General features: G+C 33.7%; 1 long non-coding RNA gene across 3 annotated transcripts; it reads right to left on the bottom strand.

Annotated features, from left to right (window-relative positions):
* Positions 1-407: 407 nt before the first annotated feature.
* Positions 408-3,477, bottom strand: LOC126600812 (uncharacterized). Of its 3 annotated transcripts, none has more exons than XR_007615601.1 (6): positions 3,330-3,477; positions 3,003-3,180; positions 2,737-2,865; positions 1,763-1,858; positions 1,009-1,112; positions 408-606 (listed from the first exon to the last, which is right to left on the bottom strand). It is a non-coding gene; the product is annotated as an uncharacterized LOC126600812 (long non-coding RNA). The 3 variants fall into 3 exon arrangements; XR_007615602.1 differs by having other exon boundaries at positions 3,337-3,451; XR_007615603.1 differs by having other exon boundaries at positions 1,009-1,143; positions 3,003-3,468.
* Positions 3,478-15,651: the final 12,174 nt, after the last annotated feature.

Genomic DNA, 15,651 nt, shown 5'->3' on the forward strand with positions numbered 1-15,651 from the left:
TGAAGAGGAAGCTTGACCAGATGAAGGAAACTGATGGTCAGGTTTTACTTGATCATCAGAGATTTGTGGGTTTGTTCCAAAGGCATTTATTGCCTTCGTCTTCTGGGGCTGTACCGCATAATGAAGCTCCGAATGATCAACCTCTGATGCCTCCTCCTTCTAGGGTTCTGTCCAGTACTGAGGCTCCAAATGATCCCCCTCCGGTGCCTTCTCTTTCTGGGGCTCTACCGACTGCTGAGACTTCTCCTAAGCAACCTTTGTGAAGGCTCCCTCTTGTGTGTTTATTTTGACTCATGCATATGTACATATTTGTAGCTTATCGGGGATATCAATAAATAAGTTTTCCTTCATTTCAACATATTGTGTTAAATACTATCATGTCACATAATGCAGAGAGCAATTCAAAGTTTACAGAAGTTGAGGGAGAATAGTTTATAGAAATGAAGCATTGTTCGTACCAAGTAGGATAAAACCCCAAACGGAGGAAAAAGACATCCTAACACTGAGAACAATTTATTTAAGAAGATGACAACCTATGCTATATTGCTCCTATCATTTCTCTCCATACTTGATATGTTGAACTCCTGTTGAAAACTTTTTGTATTCCTACATAAAATAAATAAATAAACACAATAATTTATTTGACAAAGGAAATGAGCACATAAGGGAAAAAATTACTGAAACAGTTAACTAACATATGAAAGTGATACTATCTCAAATGTGTATCATCAATTTAATTAAACTATAGTGAGCAGCACATTAGTCTTTTTTATTTTTTCTTTTTCTTTTTTTGTACGTACAACAACATAGTGCAAGGGTTAGAATATATTTGCACGTATATGTTGCATAATATAACATGCGTAGAAGTTACATATGTGTTTGTGTTTCTTCAATTTTGAGTTCAAAATGAACGTCATAATTTCAAGTACTTCATCTAATAGCTAATAATGACAATTGACATGCCAAAGAGGTGGAAGAATTCAAGAGATTAAGGCATTTGAAATTCACCAATGGGGCTGGAATCGTCTTTGAAATAAAAAAGCTGCAGAATTCGTCCTCTCTGAGAAAAACTTAGTTCTTCTCTGAAAATTGGATCACCCTCCCTCAAGGTCCTATGGATAAATATGAATGTTTTCAAAGCTACTGTCAATGCCAAACACAAAAATAATACAAACAAAGTTTAACAGGAATCAAAACATATGTATACATATACATTAGCATATTAATCCATAAGTCAACGATGATCCATATACAACCGATAAGAAAAGTGTCATATAAGTGTTGCATCGTCCCATGTAAACTGGGACAACATTGAACTGGCCAGTAGAAGATTCACTTCAGAATAGTTAAAATTATATAAACTTATTTTTCCGTGTAATTATGCAATCAAACTCTTGTATTTACTTTCTTGTTCATCCATGGTATCACAAAGTAGTGCACCATTGACAATGGATTAAACATTGCCCAAAACAGCAAACACCAAGGCCTGCCTAACCAATGAGGTTGCACGTACAGATCCTCTCACATGACTCTGTTATGTAAATCATCAACACATTGTATGCAGTGAGGCAGTGAACAAAGGACTACCTTGGTTCTTAGATTTTTAGGTTTAAGGTAATAAGCAATTTGTAAGCTAATAAGCAAGCAAGACATCGATATTCCAAAATCCCATGACTTTTGGCAAATACTTACTAAATCTCAAGTCCATATAACAACTCAAAACATTTTGAATTGCACCAAGACAGAAAGCTAGCAATCATACCTCAGCTAACCCACCAGCAATGACTTCGATCGACACAAAGGTTCGAATCTGATCCACGTTAACAAAAAAACCCACTCGCTAAAATCAATCCAATACCTGTTTCACAATTACAAAATGTGTTAAAAACCAAAAATGGACGAAAAAGCAAAGAAGAAGCATTCAAGAGATTAAGGCATTTAAAAATTAGATAAAGTGGACAGAGATCGGTAAAAAGTTGGGGAGGGGAGTGATAATCTTTGCAGTGTGGCAGTAAAAAATGAGTCCAACTAATCCAATCTATTCCCTTTTGTCTACTGGCTATTGTGCCACATGTTGGAATATGAGTATGAAACATGTTTGAGGATTAGCTATAATATTGGATGAATTCTTGAATGGAAAAGTCTTGATAAGGTGTTTGGTTGAATCCTCGTTCTTGTAGGATTATGAGTGCTTTTAGTGTTCCTCTGGAAAAGGTTTCGAATCCTACACTAATTGATCTTGTACACTCATTGTGTGAAAAGGTTTTGCTTTAGAGTTCAACACTAATTCTAATAGGAGAATGAGTTGGATTAATGTTGTATATAACCTCAGTCACTGCTCTTGCAAAGACACGGCTCATCTTGTATTGAATACCTATTATTCAGAGAGTTTTCTAGTTTTGCTAAAGGGGAGAAGATTGCTTGGTTGTGAAGCTGCTATGGCTTCTTCGAGTTCAAGTTCTGCAGGTATGTTTTCCACTGGTTTCATATTCGTGTTTATAGTTTTGTCATTTAGTTCGATTGTTGGAGTATTGGTAACTTACTGGCATATCTTTGATCTGTGATATAGTTCTTACACCACATAGTCCCAAAGTTTAGTTTTCTAATTTCATATGTTTGATAAATGTGTCAAACCCATTTAAATAAATACACTTAAAAGAAAATTCAATGAGAAAAACGTAGGAAAAGTAGGTATTCAAACTCTTCAATGGAAAAGGAGAAGGCGCGGAGAATTACCGTTTCACTCCGTTCTGGGCTTCAGAGAGTGAGGGAGGTCTTCATCGCAACAACTTTATTTCCATCGATATAAACCGAAGCATAAACCTTACAAACTTCCATTACAGATAGGAGGGATTACATATGAACCTGTGCATTGAAAAAATTAACATCTAAAATTTCTTATTCGTGAAAATTGAAAGGAAAATGGATGACTGAAATGGAAGAAGAACAAAAGCCCAATCACATACTCGAAAGGAACAAAATATATATAGCTGTAAACGTACCTTTGCAGACCTTCTCTTTGAGCTTTAGGAACCGGATTTGCATTTACTGTAAATCCGAACTGAAATGAAAACCCAATGAGGGGAATCCCTAATCAAAACAACATCCATCCCTGAACGTGGTGATTCAGTTTCAGCTGCAACAATCCTTCCCTGAAAGTATAGCCCGTATGCTAGCAGCCTAAAATCCAAAAAACACATAATAAAAAATTCAAACTTTGAAGCGATTTCACAAATTGGGATCAATAATCTGAAAACATAGTTCAATTTTTCATTGCTCGGATGGAGAAAATTGAGGAATGAAAGAAAAAATTAGGGTTAAGACTGAACTTGGCACTTGAACTAGAGACAGTTGGCCGAGGCCGGCGTTGTAGAGAGCTTGAGAAACCTTATCGAACACACCGAGTGATGTCCACGAAATGCTTTCTTCAATGAAAATTTTATCTCATCCGTCTTTTTTAGTACGCAAAATTTATAGTATTTTGAATGTTTCATTATTTTAAGATGTTCACTTTATATATAAAGATATAATATAATATATATATAATCTTATAAATATATATATAGATGATAACAAATAAAGTGTATTATTTTTAATAATGACTTTAAAACGTGGACTTATATCAAGTTTATTCATTTTTAAAAATAATTATTTTTTCATTTAATTTACATGGCATGATTTGTGGGCCCACAATAATGCCATGTCATAATACGATTTATTTTTAGATATGACCCTTAAAATTCGATTTTGATTTAACATCAGCACTTTGTTTTGAAACTCAAATTTCACTTCATTTTGGCATGTTTCCATTAAATTCATTAAACATCCATTTAATTTGCTTATGTGGCTTATGTGTAACACCCACCACCTAATATGCCGATGCCACGTGTCCAAGACAACTAAGTAATTAACTATTTAACATTTTTTAATGATTTCTTTTTCAAAACCAAAAGAAACCCACCCATGAACTTTTAATAAGACCTTTAATTATGCAAAACCCTAAGACCTACTCCAACCCTGGGCTAAATGCCAAATATTTAGCCCAAAATTCCCCCCAAACACCCCCCAACCCAAGCTAAAATATTGGGCTAAAAGGGGAATGCTAAAGTTGGGGCAAATTCCCCCCCAAATTCCCCCCGGGCTAAATGCGAAATGTTTATCGGAATTTAAATTTTTTTAGATTAAAATGTTCATAAAATTAATTTACAATAATCTACATATTTATTTTTTTTAAAAAAATTGATTTAAGAAAAAAATTTAGGCTAATTTCATTCTTTAATAATTCCGGGCTAAAATTTTAGAGTAGAAGGGTTGAAGCAGAAAAGATGTTTCTGGGCTAAAAGCTAAATTTTCCGGGCTAAAAAATTTGGCTTTTAGCCCAAGGGTTGGAGATGGTCTAAGGGAGGCTACGTTCTTATCGAAGAGACCTCCTCCCTTCTCAATTGCCCATCCCTTTTCTTTACCACGTATGCTTTTTTTTCAAGAGAACTTTAATAAAAAACTCCCGGTATTGTTCATTTTAACGAAAACCACATTTTTATACTAAAAAGTCAATCCTTATAGTATTCACTTTATTCTTTATTTTGTTCTTATTGTTAAACTCAAAGTTTTTAAATAATTTTCATTAGTTTTTTTTTTTCAATCTACGTTAGCATATTTGACAGTTTTTTAGACGAAATTATCAGATAAGGGCAATGTGAAGCAAAATTAAGTTTCAAGGAATAAACTACGACTTTTCGATTTCAGAAAAAAAAAATCAAAATTGAGTTTCAGAGAGTGTAGCTAAAAATAATCCTCGGGATAGTAACAAAAGTTCTAATGAAAGTGGACGGTAGGGACAAGTTTGATGACCAAAGCAATAATGAAGGACCAAGTTAATGAGTTTAAAACATAAAACACCAAACTGATGATTTTCCAAAACATAAAAGTTTGTGATAAAACCCCTTAATTATATATACAAATATGTAACATAATTTATGTGGGAAGAGTAGGGCTGGGGAAGACACATTTACAGGAGTGGGATATAATGAGCCCGAAGGACAGCTTGATTTGTATGTGGGCCCGAAAGCCCTAGATCGGTAGGGCAGTCATATGCCAGGCCCTCTGAGGTCTGATGTGGTCTGCTCACGATGTCAAGGGTAAATTTTATCATATTAAGCTAAAGGTTAACCGATCGTTCCCTTATTTAATATGGTTAATTTATATATATCTTCACAGTTTATATAACTTTTAAAAGCAGTCGCAAGCGATATCATTTAAATAAAAAAAACTAATGTTCGCTTTGCTCTTATTTAAAAACTATTGTGGGTAAACATTTTTTATTACGTAACTGTAAAGTGAAGCAATTTTTTAATAAAAGAAATAAGGAAAATTTTATTTAAATCCATGTAACATCTTTTTACATCAAACTTAGATTTTAAATGTAAATGATCATTTTTACCCTATTGCATAATTACCATCAAATACAAAATGAAATTTATAATAAAATTAAAATTTATCAATAAACCCACACTATAATTAAATCTTACCATCACTCATTGTTTATCATGTGTTCATTTTGACTGAAACCCTAATAGCTTTTAAGGAGAAAACAAGTTTTTTTTTATCGATGGATGGTGATTTTTAAGTTTTAAATTCTCCAACAAAGGTATGACTTGATTTATGGAAATTTTTGCTCGTCAGATTTCAATTTTTTTTAGAACGTAGAAGATGAATATTTGGGTTTCAATTCTTTTTTCGTCAACGAGGCTGCACATAGTTTGTTAAACTTTCTACAATAGTCGTAGTGAAAGTATTGATATATAAGACCTTTTATATGGAAAGTGAAAGTATTTGTAATTTGTTTGGCTTTGGCATATCAGAAAGCGATAGTTGTTGCCATGCTAGTCTGTCCTCCTATACGAAACTCTTCACTTCAACTTCATATTACAATTTGTTGTCGTTCTGATTGACATTTGTTATCCTTCTAATAAATTGCTTGGGATAGTGCATGTTAGCGAGTGCAGGTTTAATGAATTTCTTTCATCAAATAAAATTAAATAATTGCAGCAGAAAAACAAACACACAAACACCGAAACACAAATAAATCAAAAACAGCGACCATGAAAAATGCTATAATGTTGTAAGCAGCTCCAGTAGAAATTAGAAACTTTACCAAAAAATCAAGTAAGATGCAGTGAAGCAAAAAAATGCAGGAAGACATTTGAAAAACAAAAAGCTCAGTTTCTAAAGAGCTCAAAGGGGAGACAAAGGACTCAGAAGTTTTTTACTTTCGAGTTTATTTGAGATTTTATTTTATAATGGGTGTAAAGATAAATATACTTTTTAATTGGGTTTGATAGGATACTTTAGGTAATAAATTTGGATTTAAAGAAATATTAATTCTTTAGTTAAAAATAATATAGGTGTAGAAAATAAGTTGGATGTAGAAAGATGTTAGATGGGTTCAAATAAAAATTTCCAAGAAATAAAACTCTAAACGAGGGTATTAGCAAATAAAATGAGAAAGAGATATATACGGTCATCATAATGTTTGCCAGCTTCTCATAGAAGTTTTTGTTTCCTTTCCTGAGTAGGTTGGGGTATTGGAAGTTGGAACCTCTTTTAAAATATATCACTAAATCAATAATTAGTTGATTCCGTTGAAATTATAAAATGATAAAAACACATTAATATAAGTAGTGCTACATTTATCATCTATTTGTATCATCTCTCTAATAGAAGTAGAGCTCACCAACACATGTGGACCTTATCTCTATTAGGGAGGTGGTACAAATAGATAGTAAAAATAACATTTTTGTATTAATATATGTTAGGTTAACACCTAAATTTAGAGCATGCTGCATGCATATACATCCATTACTTGATGCAAGAATAAACAATTGTTTGCAATATCTTTCAATTCAGGGCGTGTTTACTAATCGGTAATCAGATTAAGATGAATTGAATTGATGAGAAATTTGATTGAGGAGGAATTGGAATGAGGTGGAATCAGAATTAGATTCATGTTGAAGTTGTTTACCAAAACTGTGTGGAATCGGAGTAGGAATGACATTGATGTATATAAACTGTTTACTAATTCACATGAATCGGAATGATAACTAATGTGATTACTAAAGTACCCCTATTTTAACTAATTTATTTTAGGGGTGTGCTATCCACACACCCCATTTTACTTCTCACACACCCCTTAATAATGTCTGTCCGTTGATCTTCTTCAATTCATCCGATACGACGGCCGAAAATTAAAAAGGTGTCTGAGAAGTAAAATGGGGTGTGTGGATATCACACCCCTTATTTTATAGGGAACTTTAACGAAAAACACCTGGTACTGTTCACTTTAACGAAAAACCACATTTTTACACTAAAAAGTCAATCCTAGTACTATTCACTTTACCCTTTATTTTGTCCTTATAATTAAAACTCAAAGTTTTCAAGCCCTTTTCATTAGTTTTCCTTATTTTATATGCTAATTATTTTTAGTAAAACTTTTATTCTTTTTTTTTTTTAATTTTTTACTAGAGAGAAGAATTTTTTTATCTTTTATAAAACTTTTAAATTTTCCTAATCGCATAGATTACTTCAAATTTGATATGAAAGAATCATTTTTTATTTGCTTCTAACTCTTAATCACCCTAAACCCTATTAGAAATACCTACATAAAGTAAACTAAAATATAATTTTACTTCCTTCTCTCACTTCCCCCTTTCTTTCCCCAATCTTCTTTGTCTACAACCCCTTTCTTTCCCTTTTCTTTCCCCAGTATGCAATATCCACACCCCACCATCCAATCTCAGGATGAACCACGACCCACCCCATCAACCAAAAAAAAATTCCAATTTTAAAGGTGAAAGTGATAAAAGTTATTTCCTTCTCTTCTGTTTGGGTATGCAAATCGCAATTTCCTTGAGGATTTGGGCGTTCGTTGTTCCATATCATGTTCATCATTGTGGCGTCGTTTCAAACCCCGGGCGATCATTGTTCCAAATCGTAGGCATTCGTCGTTCAGTGCTAAGGCATCATTTCAGATTGCGAAGGTGGGATGGTATGTGCTGTGAGAGAAATAAATACAGAGGGGAGTGATTGATGAAGGTAGGAGTTGTTTGAGGAATATACATGGGTATTTTGCGTAGAAAACTTTGATTCGTGGTGGAGCCCTCTACCCGGAATTCAATTACCACCTTTACGGAGGGAATCCAAGTTTGGAGAAATCCGGAATTGAACTCCTGAAATTGGCTGGACCCCACATAAAATATGATTCCCCAATTGCTAGTAAACGGCAGAATGCTTGGGGAGGAATTCAATTTCATTTCTCTCCATTCCACTCCCGATTGGTAAACACATCATCAGAGTAGTGGAAGAAAAGTAGTAGGTTGGTCCTGCACCTTTAACTTCCTTTAAAACGTTTTCTACACATCAAATTTGTAAACTTTTATCTTTTATATATAAAGCTAGAGCCCTAATTTGGGGTCACAACTTTGATAAAAATATTAGGATAAAATTGCCCCTCAACCAAAAAAATTGGGAAGAGAGAAAAAAAATAAAAAATGGAAGGATGAGTGAAAGTTGATCATGCCCACGTGAAAGGGAAAGAAAAATATAATAAAAAAATAACAAAAATCATGAATGTTGTATTCAAAACATCTTAAGAGGCAAGTAGTGCCGGTGATAAATTAGTAAAGTTTTTTTTTTTTTTTAAATTAGTACCTTACAATAGGCTAGCAATAATGTAATTCAATCAGATGTTCATGAAATATTATTTTTTCTAATTTTAAATACGTTCAAAACATCTTAAGAGGTGTATAATGCCGGTTATTAAAAAAGGTATTTCCCATGCGGATAATAATATGATTAAATTTGTTGTCAAATGATTTTTTTTTTTTTTTGAAAAAACGATGTTATTTTTATTAACATTAAATTAGTTGTCAAATGATTTTTTTTTTAAACAAATGATATTATCTACACTATAGGGGAGGGGATGTGCTTAGCCTCACAATGGGCTAGCAATAGTGTGATTCAATCAATTGTTTATTTAATATTATTTTCTCTATTCTTAAAGTAAATTTTATAGAGACCGATTTAATTTTGTGGATTCAGCTGCTTTAATTGGTTTATGAGGGTTTTTTCTAATGTGATGTAAGATTATTCATTTACTTCAAATATTTGACTTTTTTTTTGTCAATTTACGCATATAAATACATTTAAAACGTGTAAGTCGTGCATGGCACGCCATGATTCAAAAAATGTCTTTTGCACGCACTCTATACTAAGGGTGAGGAGGTGGGCTTAGCCTCAAAATGGTTTAGCAATAATATGATTCAATTAGTTGTTCATTCAATATTATTGTCTCTATTTTCAAACACGTTCAAAACATCTTAAGAGGCATGTAATGCCGATTGTAAAAAAGGTTTTTCGCACGTGGATAATAATGTGATTAAATTAGTTGTCAAATTATTGTTTTTTTGTTTAACAAACGATATTATTTACACTAAGGGATAAGGGGTGGGCTTAGCCTCACAATGGGTTAGCAATAAGATGATTTAAAAATTGTTTATTGAATATTATTTCTCTATTCTTAATGTAAATTCTATAGAGACCGATTTTATTATGTGAATTCAGCTGCTTTAATTGGTTTATGAGGGGTTTCTTCTAGCATGATTTAAAGATTATTCATTTACTTCAAATATTTAGCTTTTCTTTTGTCAATTTACGTATATAAATATATTTAAAACGTGTAAGTCACACGTAGTACGCCGTGATTCAAAAAATATTTTCTGCACGCGCATGTGCAAGAAGGCTAGCTGATAATATGCGGAATGGTTTTCACAATTGTAACCTTGTGAAAAGTGTTTTCCAATTCTGAATTGTTGTAAATAGTGTGTATGTATGCCTACATGCATATAGTAAACATTTCACAAATTTAATAGTGTTTTGTTTGCTTTTCAAAATGTTTGCTCTATAAATAGAGCATTACAAGTGTTCAAAATGTGGGGATAAAAGGAAGAAGAGAGGAAGAAGTGAGAAGCCACAAGGCTCACGACAGAGAGGGAGAAAAGAGAGAGGAGAGTTATTTTTGTAATCTTATTACTTCAGATTATAAATAAAAGCACTGCTGCTGCGCCGATGACGTACTCCAGTCACACTGACTGTAGACGAACCTCATAAATTTTGTGTCTTGTTTGTTTATTCCACTGCACACACCGTCGATTTTACAACACATTATCAGCACGAGAAACTCTCATGTCAGTGGAAAGTACAGCGCCACAAATCATGTTCACCTCCTTTAGCTGGAATCTCACAGATAAGAAATTTTTTTATTTCATCTTCAAATCTCAGTACAATTGATTTTCTTGAAGCAACTATATATATTGTTGTATGACTGTATATCATCCTTTGCAGAAGCAAAAGAGTACAGACTCAAAATTCGTAAAGAATTTGACAGCCATGTAAATAGCCTCAGAACTCTAACTTGCGGACCTCGGATTGAAATACTTTCTTCTTGAAAGTTGTTCGTCCGCTCAGTATCTACAACATATCAAAATTTTAGAAAACTTTAACGGTGAGATCATCACAGATGTCTGAAATACTAAACCAGTTTTCAATTTCTGCAGAAAACTGGACAGCCACCTTATGAGTACCACAACTCCATTTCTGTAGCTCAAATCAAAATTGTTTCTTCATGAAAGTTATTTGGTATCCTCTTATCCATATCATACTAAAATTTGAACTAAATCTAACGGTTTAATATTCTCATAAGTTGCAGACATTTTTTACTCCAAAACTTATGGGAACCGTTTCGACTTTTTTGAAACTCACCGGAAGAGGAACACCAATTGGAACTTATTGTTACTATTATTTACTGAGTAACCAAAATGACTTCAGAACTATGAAATAAAAATAAAAATAAAAGGAATCAAACAAAAGAAGTGGCAGACCAAGAAAAAGAAAAAGCAAAAGATGAGGACTTAATCATTGCATTTTCTGTTTTGGCATATTTATGTGCGTGGTGTTGGTTTAAAGCTCATGTCACAAGTTCTATTTATTTAAAGAAATTTATTTATAGTGGGTAGAATTATTACCCTTTTCTTTAAAGCTTTGATATTTATGTGAATGTTGCTGAATCAAAGCCCTTGTCACAAGCTTTATTTACTTAAAAGCAATTTATTTACCATGACTGTAATTACCGCTTATTGCTTTAATTTATTTATTGTACTTCTTTTGTCTTGAAGTTTTGATGATTATTGCATGTCATTGGTCATTGATGTTGAACACCATGTTCCTCATGTTCATACTCAAAATGATTTTGCAGAAGTATTTATTAAGCGGATGAAATTGATTACCCGCGCTTTGCTCATGAAAAAGAAATTGCAAGTTTTTCTATTTGTGGACATGCCATTTTACATAATTCATTATTAAGTTTAGTTGAGATCAGTTACCAACCATCAATATTTCTCAGTATAACTCGTGTTTGGACAACAACCAAACATTACACATTTACGAGTTTTTTTGGTTATGTTGTCTATATGCCTATTGCACTGTCATAATGTACTAAAATAATGCATCGATACAAACTATGGATTTATGTTGGATTTGATTCACCATATATTATTCAATATTTGGAATCCTTTAATGGGGGTATGTTTACCGCATGGTTTGCGGACTGTCATTTTGATAAGACAATTTTCCCGCCGTTAGGGGGAGATAACACCGTTTTAGAATAACGATGAGAAAATATCATTCCAGAAGAATGATGAGAAAAGACTGTTCCAGAAGAACGAAGATAATTTGTCTTATTTTGATTCACGAAGCAATCAATGAGAAAATGAAGTAAGAATAATTGAATGATGCAACGATATATCAATCAAATGCCAGATGCATTTAATGATGCAACGAAAGTGATGAAATCACATATACTTGCTGCAAATGTTCCTACAAGAATTGTTGTCCTTGTTAGACAATATAGTAAGGCAGCAAATGATTTATCTGTTGCACACCTGAAGAGTGGCAGACCCTTAGACTAAAAATATTTAGTCTTCCGAAAGAAGAAGAATATGACACTACTGAACTATTGCATTCCTGAAACATAATTGTTGCATACCAGAAGCATGACAGTCGCCGTATAGATACACGTCCCAGAAACAACAATCCACGGACATGACAGTCACCGTATAGGTTCCAATGACTCAACTCCCAAAAGTGGAGATTAAAATCCAAGCTCTATAACGCTCAAGAAGAGGTTATGATCCACATTCTCTATAACGCTAAAAAAGAAATGAAAAGTTTTTATGCATGCGCATGCACATGAGAATATGGGATCACAGAATGATGATAACCAATGGTAATGTTGGTTTTTACATGTAGCTACTAAATTCATCAATAAGCCGTGTTGATATTAATTCCTGTTCTTTTTCGTCAACAAAATTATTGGGCAAAAAAATATGGAGAAAGGCAATTCCATTACACTTTTGTAAGAACGTGAAAAAATAGACCTATATACTTGAATACAATACAAATAGCTAAACGATGTTGAACCAAGGAAGTTACATTGGGCATTTGTAATACAGTGAAATACACTCACATGATATGACACATGATATTGAAACCTGAAATTATACTCTTGTAAACAAGTTCATATGAATGGAGAATTATATACGAAGGGTTGTGAGTCGCCCACATCATATCTCCATAAGTAAATCCCTCAATTATACATAGGGCTAGAAAAAAATCCCAAAAATACCAAACCAAACCGAAAAATTCCCGAAATCGAACCGAAAAATTCCCAAACCGAATTTCCCGAAAATTTCGGTACCCAATACTGAACCGATCCCGAAATTTCGATACGGGAATCGGTCTCAAGTTTTTGGGATTTCGGTAATCCCAAACAAAACCGAAAAAATATATATATATATTATTTAATTTTTAAATATATATTTAGAATTTTAATAGCCGTTGGATTTTGTTGAAAATAAAAGGGAGTCCATAGAAAATAAAGGCTTCAATAGAAAATAAAGGGTTCAATAGTTGCACATATTGTAGTATGAATGATTTAACACTGCAGTTTATAGAAAATAAAGGCTTCAATAGTTGCACATATTGCGGTATGAATGATTTAATAGTAAAAAGAACAAACTAGCGAGGGAGTGTGTTAGATTAGACATGTTGTAGCAGAGAATATTATGCTTGTTTTGATCCTATTTGAATCAAAAGGCATAAAGACCCTTTAGCTTTATTATATTTTGGTCCCTTATGTAATTGCCACTTTTTTTCTCCACGTTGTAGAGGAATGGGCCAATGGCTTTGTTTTGATATATAAAGCACTCTGTTTGGGGGACGGGCTTTTGGGTTCAAGTTATATGTTCAAACAGATTAGCAACCCAAAAGCATAATATGTTAAAAGGTTGAATTTTAGTCCAAAAGCATAATATGTCAAATTTTAGTCCAAAAGCTTAAAACCATTTCAGGATTCCTGATTTGTCCCGAAATCCCGAAACTATTTCGGGATTCCCGAAAATTTTAGTTTGGGAATCGGGACAAGGGTTTCGGTATGGGATCCCATACCAAACCACCGCTAATTATACATGGAAGCAAGTTGCTCTGTATAAATTCCGAAGGAAAATGTGTCATGAAGTTTAGAAAATCCCTGAAGGATTCAAATTGCTTGAAGTAAGCCCCCGAAGGGTAAGGCATGAAATATGTACTCAATACCAATGAATGGTATAAATTGCCTTAGTGAATACTATCATTATGATATTATTGCAACATATTAAAATCTCTTGCAAGAAGTTGATGATATTAAATTAGAACTCTTGAAGAGTTGATGATAATAAATTGGGACTCCTGAAGAGTCAAGAAAGATTATAAAGTGTTGAGAGAAATATTGTCTCGAGTTGCTGATCGAACAATCTACCAACATGAATCTTATCCATGATGTTTATGATATTAAAGAACCATATGAATTGAAGATTATGAGTTAAATACTCAAATAATATCGACACTAAGAATGATCATTTATCTTCGTGAAGGTAAAGATAAATTGATATTTGGTCAAGAAGTACCATATCTTAGTGAAGTATATGCTTTATTGTATTTAGCACAATACACTGAATGAAATAAAATTTATCTATTAATATCTCCGAGAAACTACAGATATGTACATACACATGAGTTAAAACAAACAAACAGGATGAAGCATTCACAAAGGTTGCTCATGTGAAGCCTCAGTATTCGGAAGTACCCCAGAAGGGAGAGGCATTGGAGATTAATCATGTGGCACCCTAGTACTTGGCAAAACACCAGAAGGGGAAGGCATCAGTTGCTTTCTGATCTATCAACGAACCTTTGGTGATCACTTTGAATCCGACTTCCGAATTCCTGCAGCTGGTCGAGCTTTCTTTTCATGCTCGTTGAGTAATTATTTGCAAGCACGTATAACACTCTATTCTTGTGCTTAAGCCTTCTGATCTCTTGTTTAAGACTTGCCACCTCAGCCATCAATGTTTCAACTTGACGAGTTTGAGCAAGTAGGTGTTGGCCCATACTGGATACAGAGCCCGCACATTGAACAATGAGAGCCAATAAGTCTTGAACGGTTGACTCATCAGATCATTTTGAAAGGATTTTGTTATCCTTTTGAGTGAGAAGATTCCTAGCTACCACAGTAGCAGTTATGTTATTCTTCATCACAGAGTCCTCAACCGTAAGAGGACCATTAGAAGAGAAGAAGGACGTGCGCCATATATTATCCTGACGTTGGTCGTGTGTATCACTCCTAAGACTTAAATCTAAGTAAATGTTAGATGAGAAAGTCATTTTAAAAAATGATGAAGGAAAAAAAGGTCAAATAAAATCTCAGAAGTGCAAGAAGGGGAAAATTTCTACAGGTAGCAACTTTTTTAGCATACTCTTGAACACAATTGATGTCTCTATAAAAGAAGAGGCAACATAGCCACTTGTTCAGAGATCGAAGAGGCACCATTCTCCGAATTTCAAAAGCTAGATTTTCCTGAATAAAGTTTGTTGGCATTTTTCAGACGCAATCTCAGTTTTTTCTGATATCGCATGTAACTTTGTCAAAGATCTCTGACAAAGTTGAAAACGCGTAAATCTTACTATTCCAACTACAACATTGTTGCCGACAAGCGTGGATGACAAAGCCACATCCACACCACTACCTAATATTGGGGAAATCTCTCTATATGTTGACCTCCGTTCTCCATAACAAGGCGGACTTGCAAGAATACTTAACTTTTCCTCATCTCTGAGAATGCATCTCTAACAAAGCATCTCGAAATACTCAGTTTTCTTCCTCTCCGAGAATACGTCTTCAAAACAAGTCACACCAGAGCAAGACTATCTCATATCATCAGGGTATAAATCAAGAGTATCTCATATCATGCTTTCTCCCTGTTCTTTCCTTTGTACTTGTTCTTACTTGCAAAGATAAAGATAAAGAAAACAATATGTCGGAACCTCCACTCAAACTCCCGGTAAGGAACCGACTGCCTGAAACCTTTCCTAATTGCTTACCTAGTATTGCTCTCGAGTAGTCATCTTCAATTGTTGTTAGAGCTGGGTCTCCAGTCACCAAGAAGTGATGAATCATCCAAATGCAAGGGTTGCATTCCACTCCTGCATCAGTGGACAAATTCTAGA

This window comes from Malus sylvestris, chromosome 14, assembly GCF_916048215.2.
Source record: "Malus sylvestris chromosome 14, drMalSylv7.2, whole genome shotgun sequence".
Taxonomy (NCBI): domain Eukaryota; kingdom Viridiplantae; phylum Streptophyta; class Magnoliopsida; order Rosales; family Rosaceae; genus Malus; species Malus sylvestris.